General features: G+C 38.2%; 1 pseudogene; it reads left to right on the top strand.

Annotated features, from left to right (window-relative positions):
- Positions 1–7,047: 7,047 nt before the first annotated feature.
- Positions 7,048–7,838, top strand: LOC107417895 (germin-like protein subfamily 1 member 13; annotated as a pseudogene).
- The last annotated feature ends 4,671 nt before the right edge of the window (positions 7,839–12,509 follow it).

Here is a 12,509-nt window from a genome sequence, read left to right as displayed (position 1 = left end):
AATCTCTTCAAGATAATGAAAATCATCATCTCCTTGCTTGCCCGTGGATGTAGATCACCTTGATCAAACCACGTAAAAATATTTGTGTGTTTTTTTTCTCTCTCTCTCTCCTCTTATATTTATGTGCTTGTCTCTTTCTCTCTCTAGATTTTTCATATGGGTTTGTTCTGAGATCTTCTATTTCATCTATATTTGCTTGTTTGTGGACTTTTGTGGGTTGTGTGCTGCTTGTGGATATATATATTGCTTGCTATACACAGGTTGAATCTCTACAAATTGGTATCAGAGCCTAGGTTGGTGAAAATCTAGGGAATGGAGTTTGGAGATTTGGGGCTTTTGTGTAGCTTGTTGTTATTGGCTTCTTGTGGTTGAATTGGAGGTTCCCTTGGTTGAAGCTAGGTTGATTATAGTGTACCCAAGCAAACTTGACCATGTCTATGAAGTTTGAGGTGGAGAAATTCACGGGCTCAAATGATTTTGGCCTTTGGAAGATGAAAATGAAGGCAATGCTAGTCAAGGAAGGGTTAGATGTGGCTTTAGAAGGTAAGGAGAACTTACCGGAAACAATGGATGTTAGAGAGAGGAAAGAATTATTAAAAAAGCCATATAGTTCAATAATTCTTGGTCTTGGAGACAGGGTGTTGAGAGAGGTGTCGAAGGAAACAATGGCGGCGGATGTTTGGAGAGTTTTGGAAGAGAGGTACATGGCTAAATCGGTACCAAACCGCATCAATTTGAAGCAACAGCTATATGGCTTCAAAATGAAAGAGGGAAGGTCTTTGAGTGATAATCTTGATGACTTCACTAAGTTGATTCAAGACATGGAGAGTATGCAAATCTCAATTGAGGGTGAGAACCAAGTGGTGATTTTTCTTAATTCTTTACCTCAAAGAAACAAGCACTTTGTGGATACTCTCAAGTATAGAAGACAAACCTTAGATGTGGAGGAAGTTATAGCAGCGATAGTTGCTGGGGATGCGGAGAAGAGCTTGAATGGCAAGAGTAGTAATGGGTTGGGGCTCATGGTGAGAGGTAGAACCTCGGATCAGCCTAGCAGTAGAAATTGGCGAGGTAAAAGTCGGGGTAGATCGAAATCAAGGGACAAAATGACATGTTTCCATTGTAATCAATTGGGGCATTTTAAGAAGGATTGTCCGAAGAGGCTTGGAAAGGGGAAGGATAAGTAATCCGATGGAGATGCAAGTGTTGCCTCGAAATGTTATGAAAGCTCCGAAGTATTGCTTGTAACCGATCGAGACAATGGTGTTGAGTGGATTCTTGACTCGAGTTGTACTTTCCATATGAGTCCGATAAGGAGTTATTTTGATACATTTGAGGAACTAGATGGAGGACGTGTTCTCATGGGGAACCATGAAATTTGCAATGTTGAGGGGATTGGTTCGATAAAGTTGAAGCTTCATGATGGAGTTGTGAGAACTTTGTCAGATGTGCGGTATATTCCCGAGTTGAAGAGGAATTTAATTTCTCGTGGTACATTGGATGAGCATGGATATAGTTATAAGGCCGACAGAGGCACTTTGAAGGTCTTGAAGGGTTCAATGGTAGCGATGAAGGCTTCTAAGAAGAATGCCTTGTATGTGCTAGATGGAAGTGTGGTTCAAGGTGAAGCTTCCATATCGATGAATGAGAAAGTGAGTGACACCACACTTTGGCATAGAAAGCTAGGTCATATTAACGAGAAATGGCTAATTGAGCTTAGTAAACAAGGGCTTTTGTGTGGGCACAAGGTAGAGAAACTTGACTTTTGTGAGCATTGTTTCTGTGGCAAGCAAGCTAGGGTGAAGTTCAACATCGTGGTGCATCAAACTAAGGGGATCTTGGATTATGTTCATTCCGATGTATGGGGCCCCACGGGAATGAATTCAATGGGTGGTTGTAGGTACTTCATAACCCTTATTGATGATTACTCAAGGAAAGTATGGGTTTACATGTTGAAAACCAAGGATGAGGCCTTCATTAAGTTCAAGGAATGGAAGGTTATGGTTGAGAACCAAACTGAAAAGAAGATGAAGATGCTCTGAACGGATAACGGGCTTGAGTATTGCAATGAGGAGTTCAATTCCTATTGCAATGAGCATGGAATTGTGAGACACAAGATCATGTAGGTGACTCCTCAACATAATGGTCTTGCCAAACGTATGAATAGGACCATTTTGGAAAGAGTGAGAAGTATGCTTTCCAATGCTAAGCTACCTACAAGTTTTTAGGTGGAGGCGATGAATACCATGGTGTACTTGATCAATCGGTATTTGTCGAGTGCTATTAAGTTCAAGACTCCAACAGAGAAGTGGTCCAAGCACGCACCGAATTTAAGTAATCTCAAAGTCTTTGGTTTCACTTCGTATGTTCATGTAAATGAAGGCAAGTTACATCTAAGATCTATGAAATGCATTTTCTTGGGGTATCTGGAGGGTGTCAAAGTCTATAGACTTTGGAATCCGGATACAAGGAAGTGTGTGATTAGTAAGGATGTGGTGTTCAAGGAGAGTGAGATGCTTGGGTTGGCGAAGGATGGAGAATCTTCAAGTGGAGGTGAAGTTGTTAAGGAGACATTTGATCTTGGGATTGAGGATAATCCAAGGAAGAAAGTGACTCATGAGGAGCACCATGATACACAAGTGGCTCAAGAACAAGTTGATGAGGTAGTTGATCATACCGATGAGGAGGTGGTTGATGTTGATAACCTTCATGATTACAATTTAGCTCGCAATAGAGAACGAAGACAATCCAAGGCACCGGTGAGATATGGTTTTGCGGATTGTATTGCATATGCTCTCGAAGTTGCGGAAGAAATGGACTCGGAGCCTAACACTTTTGAGGAAGCTTTAGCTTCAAAAGATTCGTAAAGTGGAAGGCGGCCATGGATGAGGAGATGGATTCTTTGCATAGGAATCAAACTTGGAAGTTAGTAGACAAGCCTAAAGGTGGAAGAATTGTAGGTTGCAAGTGGGTGTTCAAGAAGAAGGAAGGTGTACCCAGAGTTGAGGCACCAAGGTTCAAAGCTCGATTGGTTGCAAGGGGTTATACTCAAAAGGAGGGAGTGGATTTCAATGAAATATTCTCTTCGGTGGTGAGACACACTTCTATTCGGATCTTGTTATCACTTATGGTTCACAAAGGTCTTGATTTGCATCAATTGGACATCAAGACGGCATTCTTTCATGGAGACCTTGAGGAAGAGATTTACATGGCTCAACCCGAAGGATATGCAAAGGGTGCCAAGGTATGATTGCTTCAAAAATCCCTTTATGGCTTGAGACAATCTCTTAGGCAATGGTATAAGAAATTCGACATGTTTATGCTTGGTATTGGCTTCAAGAGGAGCACGTTTGATCTTTGTGTGTATAAAGAGTTGCCGAATGGGGAGTTCATTTATCTCTTGTTGTATGTTGATGATATGTTGATTGCATGCAAACATATGGATGAGATTGATAATTTGAAGAAGTTGATGAGTTCTAAGTTTGAGATGAAAGACCTTGGAGAAGCCAATAAAATTTGGGGGATCGATATATTTCGGGATAAGGAGAATAGGGAGATATTTGTCTCTCAAAGAAAGTATATTGAGAAGGTCTTGGAGAGGTTCAACATGGGCGGTGCAAATCCCGTGATCACACCTTTAGCACCCCACTTCAAATTGTCATCCAAGCAATGCCCGAAAAATGAACAAGAGAGGGAGAGCATGGCTAAGACGCCATATGCAAGTGTTGTAGGTTGCATCATGTATTTGATGGTGTGTACTAGACAGGACATCGCTCATGCGGTTAGTGTGGTGAGTAGATTTATGCGTAATCCAGGCAAACCACATTGGGAGACTTTGCAATGGATTCTAAGGTATTTGAAGGTGTGATAGCCCAGACCACCCGCATGCGATATTGTCCTCTTTGGACCTAGGGAATCCTCTTACAATCCAGCCCTCAAGGTTTTGAAAGACCTCGCAAAGGAAAGGTATCCATACACTTATAAGCCATACTTCGTTCCCCTTTCCAACCGATGTGGAACTTCACAATCATCCCCCCTTATGGCCCAGCGTCCTTGCTGGCACACCGATCCGGGTTTGGCTCTGATACCATCTGTGCAGCCCAGACCACCCGCATGCGATATTGTCCTCTTTGGGCCTGGGGAATCCTCTTACAATCCATCCCTCAAGGTTTTAAAATGCCTCGCAAGGGAAAGGTATCCATACGCTTATAAGCCATGCTTCATTCCCCTTTCCAACCGATGTCAGACTTCACAGAAGGGATCCATACATGTTGGCTTATTGTATTGGAATGAGAACAATGGTAATGGTGATTATGTTGTCGGATATTGTGATGCGGAACTTGGTGGTGATCAGGACAAGAGAAAGTCCTTGACGAGTTATATATTTTCAGCTTAGGGTAATACAATTAGTTGGAGAGCATCGTTACAACCGGTGGTTGCACTCTTAAGTACCGAATCGGAATATATGGCGGCCACGAAAGCAACAAGGGAGGCATTATGGTTAAAATAGTTGGTAAATGAGCTTGGTGTTCCCCAAAACCAAGTCATTGTGCATTGTGACAACCAAAGTGCAATCTTCTTGGCAAAGAATCAACCCTTCTCAAACCGTACAAAGCATATCGAGAAGAAGTACCACTTTGTTCTAGAATTGATCGACAAAGATGAAGTGGATTTGGTGAAGATTGCGGGTGAAAAGAATCCGGTGGATATGTTGACCAAGATAGTGCCAACGGAGAAGCTTAGGCTCTATATAAGTCTAATCAATGTGCAAAGCAAGTGATGAGGATGTGTGTGCAAGCAAGGAGTGATGGGAAGTGATTTGAAGAGTTTGTGAATTTAGAGTCAAGGTGAAAAAATGTTGTTTTTGTGACTCTAAATTAATGGTGAACATGAGGAGTTGATGGGATGCTGTGTGGTGATGAAGTGAGAGGAAGAAAGCAAGAGAAAAGGAAAAAAAAAAAAACCAAAATTATGATTTTGCCCCTCTTTAATGATATGTTAGCCTAGAAATTCAAGCCAGAACAGATGAGGGGGCTTTTCTACTGGTTTTAGAGAGAGAAACAGTGGGTTGATGGGATGCTGTGTGGTGATGAAGGGAAAGGAAGAAAGCAAGAGAAAAGGAAAAAAAAAAACCAAAATTATGATTTTGCCCCTCTTTAATGATATGTTAGCCTAGGAATTCAAGCCAGAACAGATGAGGGGGCTTTTCTACTGGTTTTAGAGAGAGAAACAGTGGGTTCTTCAAAATCCCATCAACGGTGCCATGCTCTTGGTGATTAGGCTTGTAATCTCTTCAAGATAATGAAAATCATCATCTCCTTGCTTGCCCGTGGACGTAGATCACCTTTATCGAACCACGTAAAAATATTTGTGTGTTTCTCTCTCTCTCTCTCTCTCCTCTTATATTTATGTGCTTGTCTCTTTCTCTCTCTAGATTTTTCATATGGGTTTGTTCTGAGATCTTCTATTTCATCTATATTTGTTTGTTTGTGGACTTTTGTGGGTTGTGTGCTGCTTGTGGATATATACATTGCTTGCTATACAAAGGTTGAATCTCTATAGAAGCAGTCCATGAATTCATAATCTATTTAATATCTTATTTAACATTGTAATAATGATTGATAAATGTGTTTCCTTATTGTTTGAATAAGATTCATTTCTAATAAAATAAATGGTGCTGTATACCATTCTCTAATTGCATTTTCGTTCTATTTACTTTCTAGCTCTCTCTCTATCTCTCTCATAGTTTAATTTGATTTAAATTTTCAAAGTTAACGTTTCCTTAAGTAACATAGTATATTGTCAGCACTGATTTTAGGGGTTGGGGCTCACATGACCACATAGTTACTGTAATACCAGCTAATCAATAGCACTGGATGTTGTTGAGTATATTACAGTTTGCTGTAAACAATTAGGTAGTCTGTAGTCTCATGCTGATCATATTCCAATTAATCCGAACGACTAATCACCATCCACCAGAAAAGATAGAGGCCTTACTTGAATGGGGACTACAAATTTTAGCACATAAAAATGCTAAAACTATGTTCCTGTTGATGCCCTTGATTTTTCGTTGTCTCTAATTACTTTCAGTGACAAAAATATGATAAAAATATAACAACAACAAATTTTTTTTTCAAATAACTAGTGGTATTTAAAATTCAGTATGAGCTAAAGGTGCTTAGTAATTTTGATTAGCCTTTTTGGTACTTGGCAATTGAAATTAATACCAATTTCTTCAAATTTTATGTGAAACGTTTAGTCAGTATTAAAGTTTCATAGGACAACCCAAAAAAAGCATGACTACTTGTCAAATGTTCTCAAAGTAAAAAAGTTAATCTGATTGCTATCAAATTCCATTTTCATTACATGTATAGTCTGAGGCTTATGCCAATTTTCTTTTCAATTTATATATTAAAGAAAATTATAAGAAATTCCAATTGAAACTCTGTTTTTCCAATTTTCTTAGTTCCTTGCTCGTAGTATTTTCCCCTATTTTTTCCAGTTTTCTTACTTCCTTGCAACTAATAGTACTTTCTGAATGACATATACAGATTAATTGGAGTAAATCCAACAAACACTTGACATCCAAAGCCATTGAATTTTTGAAACGTAAAAATCGAATGAAACATTTTAGACTAGTAGAATTTTTCTTCATTTCTAGAAGCTTTAATATAATAAATCATGTTAATAGATTAATTTAGGAAAACTAAGACACAATCAAAGGCATCTAAAATTTATCTAGCATTTTTAAGAAACCTCTCTGCGCCGGCCTCAAAAGATTAAGTTGTTTAGTTAACCTCTAACTAGCCATGTAATAAATTCATTTGAAACAATGATCACAATTGTTGTCCATCAAGACTTTGTAAATATGTTCTTAATTGTTGTCCATCAAGTCTCCTTTCTGTTTCATTACTTTCGTATACAAAATATGCAGAGACAAGTTCCTGACTCTGGCCTCTATAAATAGGGAATATTTCCCACCAAAATTTCTCATCCCTTTTTTGCATTAAGAAATTAAGAACATAGCAGATTATCCATCTGACAAGCATGCAAGGCGTTCATCTCCTTTTATCTATTCTGGTTTTGGGTTTGGCATCCTCTTTTGCCACTGCTTACGACCCAAGCCCTCTGCAGGACTTCTGTGTTGCAGTCAAAGACTATGAAATTAAATCTGCTTGTATATTTACCTTTTTATTTTCCTCTCTTGTATTTCTTCACTGACTTTTTATATCCTAGATGACCATATACAAAAGTGCTTTCTTTATATATGGTGCAATGTTCATGAATGGAAAGTTCTGCAAGGATCCAAAGTATGTCACTACCAATGATTTCTTCTTTTCTGGGCTTGACAAGCCAGGAAACACATCAAACCGAGTTGGCTTAAATGTAACTCAACTCAATGTTGATAAAATACCAGGTCTCAACACTTTGGGCATATCCCTGGCTCGCATTGACTATGCACCATATGGCCTAAACCCTCCCCATACTCACCCTCGGGGCACAGAAATCCTCGTAGTCATAGAGGGTACTCTGGAGGTTGGTTTTGTCACTTCAACCAACAAGATGGAAGCAATAAACTCTTCACTAAAATCCTCAACAAGGGAGATGTGTTTGTTTTCCCAGTTGGTCTCATTCATTTCCAGTTCAACAAGGGATATACCAATGCAGTCGCCTTCGCTGGTCTCAGCAGCCAAAATGCAGGAGTAATCACCATTTCTAATGCTGTGTTTGATTCAGATCCTCGTATTAGTACTGATGTGCTCACCGAAGCCTTCCAAGTTGATAATAATGTCATTGACTACCTCCAGAAGCAGTTCTGGGTTGACAACAATAATTAGACCCTAATTTTTATTATATGAAGCAGCCAATGAATTCATAACCTACATGTTTACTTTTACATTTTAATAAGGATTGCTATATTTGTTCCCAATCGTTGGATTGATTCATTTAGAAAATAAGTAGAATGGTGTTGTAAAATCTTTGATTGAATTTTTTAGTTATAGTATATAATATGTTGTTCCAATTTGTTTAGCACTTTTGTTTGTGTTTGAATCGGAAACTCTGTTTTATCCTTTGTTTTTGTCTTTTTAATTTTAACTTCGATCACCTGAAGATTTGAAAACTCTATTTGATGCAAAAATTAAAAATAGTGGATTACAATACGACCAATCCATCGTATTGAGAAGTCTCAAGATGGCTTGGAGCTTGAGAAATTGTTGGCAATGGAGAAAATATTCTCATCTCAACAAAAAACAGGGTATTAGCCACGATTAAAATCTATCTTTTGTTGTTAAATATTTCTAGCCACAATAAATATCATTATTATATATATTATGCTGTGTCCAATAGTTTGTAGCCTCGGTATATCATAGTTAAAAACTTTTAGCAAACAATTACTCTTGTAACAAAAACTAATTGTTATGAATTAGGTTGATAATGATGGTCAACAACCTTCAAACTCAAGATTGCATTTATTTATTTGATTGGCGTGGATCATTTATATAAGCTTACATTACAATATCATAATAAAATTAATAATGATGGTCATCCTGCACCTTGAATGCTTGAATTTTTATAACAAATTAATTAAGGATATTGATTACAAATCCCCAAAATATATCCTCATTCATTGCTGAATCACCTAATTAAACAAATATAAAAATATGTTATGCTCCATTATTATGTTTAGGAAGAAACTTAATTAAAATTGAAACATTTGAAAGCAAAATAAAATGGATGGTCTTCATTCTTCAACTCCTTCAACAAACAGATGATCAAAAGCTTCCACCATTCGTTTATTGCAGACAAATCCTATCTCAACTCCTCCATCACCATCTCTACTCTCCGAAAGAAAAATAGCTCCATTCCTTTGATCTTGTTAGTGTCATGACACTTTTGTTGGTGTCTTAGTTCTTTTTTGATGTTTAGTTACTTTATATTCAGCTTTTTGGCAAAACACTGTTGTATTAGGTAACCAAAGTATGACTTGTCTTTTTGGTGGTATGATTACTGCAATAGTAGGTGAAAAGTAGGTGATTTACTGTTGTAAGCTCATGTTTATATATTTTTGTCCAGAAATGAATGAACTAAGCTTTTCACACCAGAAAAAGCTTATTTTCTTTCCTTTCATTTTGCTGTGTTTTTTGTCCAAAAATCCTACAAATGGTATCAGAGCCCTAATGATCTTAGTGGGACTGTGAGTGAAATAGTAAAAAATACAGAAACCTTCCTTCTACCTTTCCTTCCTTTTTAATGGCTTCAACTCATTTTCTGCTCCATCACCTCCTATATTTTCTATAGAAAATTATGCCATATGGTCTATAAAAATGAAAGCTTACCTTCAAGCTTTTGACTTGTGGGAAGTTGTAGAGACCAATAGAAATCCTCCCCCTTTGACAGCAAATCCCACATCACTCAAATAAAGCACATAGTGAGGAGGTTGCAAAAAAGTTTAAGACTTTATCTGCTTTACATGCTGGTGTTTCAGAAGTGATGTTCACCAGAATTATGACTTGCACTACAGCTAAAGAGGTCTGGGACAAGCTGAAAGAGGAGTTCTAGAGAAGTGCAAGAACAAGACAAATGCAGGTATTGAATTTAAGGAGGGAGTTCGAAACTTTAAGAATGAAGGATTCTGAGTTGGTAAAAGACTTCATTGACAGACTAATGAAGGTAGCAAACCAAATCAGAATTCTTGGAGAGGAGCTGAGTGACAGAAGAGTTGTGGAGAAAGTGCTGGTCAGCTTACCAGAGAAGTTTGAATCAAAGATTTCATCCTTGGAGGCATCAAGAGACTTGAATCAGATTTCTTTGGTAGAGCTTGTTAATGCTTTACAAGCAACTGAACAAAGAAGATCTATAAGACAAGAAGAGGCTTCAGAAAGTGCTTTTCTAGCACTACAAAAAGGCAAGTCTCCAGAAACAATAACCAAAGGAAGCAGTAAAGTGGAGGAAGTAATGACAAAGGACGAGATGGTGTTGGTACAAACAGAGAGGGTGAAAGAAAGAAGTTTATGATGTGCTCTCATTGCAAAAAAGGACAACCATTCTGAAAAATATTGCTAGTTTAGACCTAATGTTCAATGTAGAGCATGCAAACAACTTGGACATTTGAAAAAGTTTGCAAAAACAAAGGAAAGCCAATACAACAAGCACACCAAGTACAAGTTGCTGATGAAGCATGGTAAAGTGAGGAAAGGTTGTTTGTTGCTACATGTTATGCAGAAAATGGTAGCAAAGAAGCTTGGTTGGTGGATAGTAGTTATACTCAACACATGACTCATGATGCTGATCTCTTCAAGTGCTTAGACAGAAGCTTTGTTTCCCAAGTCCAAATTGGAAATGAAGACTTTATTCAAGTTCAAGGCAAAGGAGATGTGGCTGTGAAAACTTCAACTGGTACTAACCTCATTTCATATGTGTTATATGTACCTGAAATTAATCAAAGCTTGTTGAGTGTGGGACAAATGCTTGAAAATGGATATTCTTTGAATTTTCAAGATAAGTCTTGCACAATATATGATCAACATGAAAGCGAAATTCTAAATGTTGAAATGGAAAATAAAAGCTTTGAAGTAGAATGGAATAGGAAAAAGAGTGAAGTTCAAGCCTCAGAAGAGAATTTTATCCAAGAACATGATGAAATTAAGGAGGAGGCTAATTCAGATGATGAAGATGTCATTGGAATCTGAGGTACAAGACCCTTGTCCGATGTATATGACAGAGGCATCCGAAGTACAAGACCCCTGTCTGATGTATATGAGAGATGCATCCAAGGTACAAGACCTTTGAATGATGCATCCGAAAAAAGCATCCAAGGTACAAGATCCTTCACTGATGCATCCGAGATAAGCATCCGAGGTACAAGACCTCTGGCTTATGCATCCGAGATAAGCATCCGAAGTATAAGACCTCTGACTGCTGCATCCGAGAGAAGTGCCAGAGATACAAGACACTCATCTGATATCCGAGATACAAGATCCCTGTCCGATGTCCGAGCTATAAGACCTCTATCCGATGTCCGAGGCAGAAGACCTTTGTTCGATGTCCGAGGTAAAGGACCCCTGACCGATGTCCGAGGTATAAGACCTTTGTCCGATGTCCGAGGTAAAAGACCCGTGACCGATATCCGAGGTACAAGACCCCTGACCGATGTCTGAGGTAAAAGACCCTTAACCGATGTCCAAGGTAGAAGATCGTTGATCGATGTCCGAGGTAAAAGACCCCTGACCGATGTTCGAGGTATAAGACCTTTGTCCGATGTAAAAGACCCATGACCGATGTCCGAGGTAGAAGACTGTTGATCGATGTCCGAGGTAAAAAATCCGTGACCGATGTCCGAGGTATAAGACCCCTGGTCGATGTCTGAGGTATAAAACCCTTAACAGATGTATATGAGAGATGCCACCTAGCATTGTGTGATCCAATTATTTTTTATGATGCAAATCAGTTTGAGACACAAAGAGAAGCCATGGAAACTAAAATCAGCACGATAAACAAAAACAAGACTTGGGAGTTGGTGAAAAAACCTCAAGGCAAAAAGGAAATTGAAGTGAAGTAGGTCTTTAGGACCAATCTCAATGCAGATAGTACTATAAACAAGCATAAAGCAAGATTGGTAGAAAAGAATTATGTACAGCAATCAGGTATTGATTGTGGAGATACGTTTGCACCAGTTGCAAGGCATGAGACAATCAAATTTCTACTAGCTCTTGCTGCTAAAGAAGGTTGAAAAGTTTACCAATTAGATGTGAAATCCGCATTTCTAAATGGTTAATTGCAAGAAGAAGTGTATGTTGAACAACCTGAAAGCTTTGTTGTTCAAGGAAAGGAAGACAAAGTTTATAAGGTGGAAGAAATGGTAAAGTGAAGCTGGTTCATTGCAGGTTTGAGGTCCAGCTTGCTGATATTTTGACAAAAGCCTTGCCAAGAAAAAGGTTTGAAACATTAAGAAATGATCTTAGTGTTTCCAGCAAAAGTGTCAAGGAGGAGTGTTAGTGTAATGACACTTTTGTTGGTGTCTTAGTTCCTTTTTGATGTTTAGTTACTTTATATTCAGATTTTTAGTAAAACACTATTGTATTAGGTAATCAAAGTATGACTTGTCTTTTTGGTGGTATGATTACTGCAATAGTAGGTGAAAAGTAGGTGATTTACTGTTATAAACTTATGCTTATATAATTTTGTCTAAAAATGAATAAACTAAGTTTTTCACACCAGAAAAAGCTTCTTTTCTTTCATTTCGTTTTGCTGTGTTTTTTATCCAAAAATCCTACAGATCTGCACCAATCATATCCACTTTTGTTGGCCTTCCCCATCCAAAATCTATACCATAAACCCAAACCGAGGCGATCCTGCAGGAGAATATATCCTACAAGAGGCAGCAAAGTGTTCTTTTGTGGAAACCAACTCTCTGTTCCTTCTAGAACTCCTTCATCTTCTATACTTTTTATAGCTTCACCAGTGCTCTTCACAATTGCAAGATATCCCTCCTTTTCCCAATAATCATT

The sequence above is a fragment of the Ziziphus jujuba genome, chromosome 10 (genome assembly GCF_031755915.1).
Source record: "Ziziphus jujuba cultivar Dongzao chromosome 10, ASM3175591v1".
NCBI classification, from domain to species: domain Eukaryota; kingdom Viridiplantae; phylum Streptophyta; class Magnoliopsida; order Rosales; family Rhamnaceae; genus Ziziphus; species Ziziphus jujuba.
Note: the sequence above shows the minus strand (reverse complement) of the source record. Positions and strands in the feature narration are given on the sequence as shown.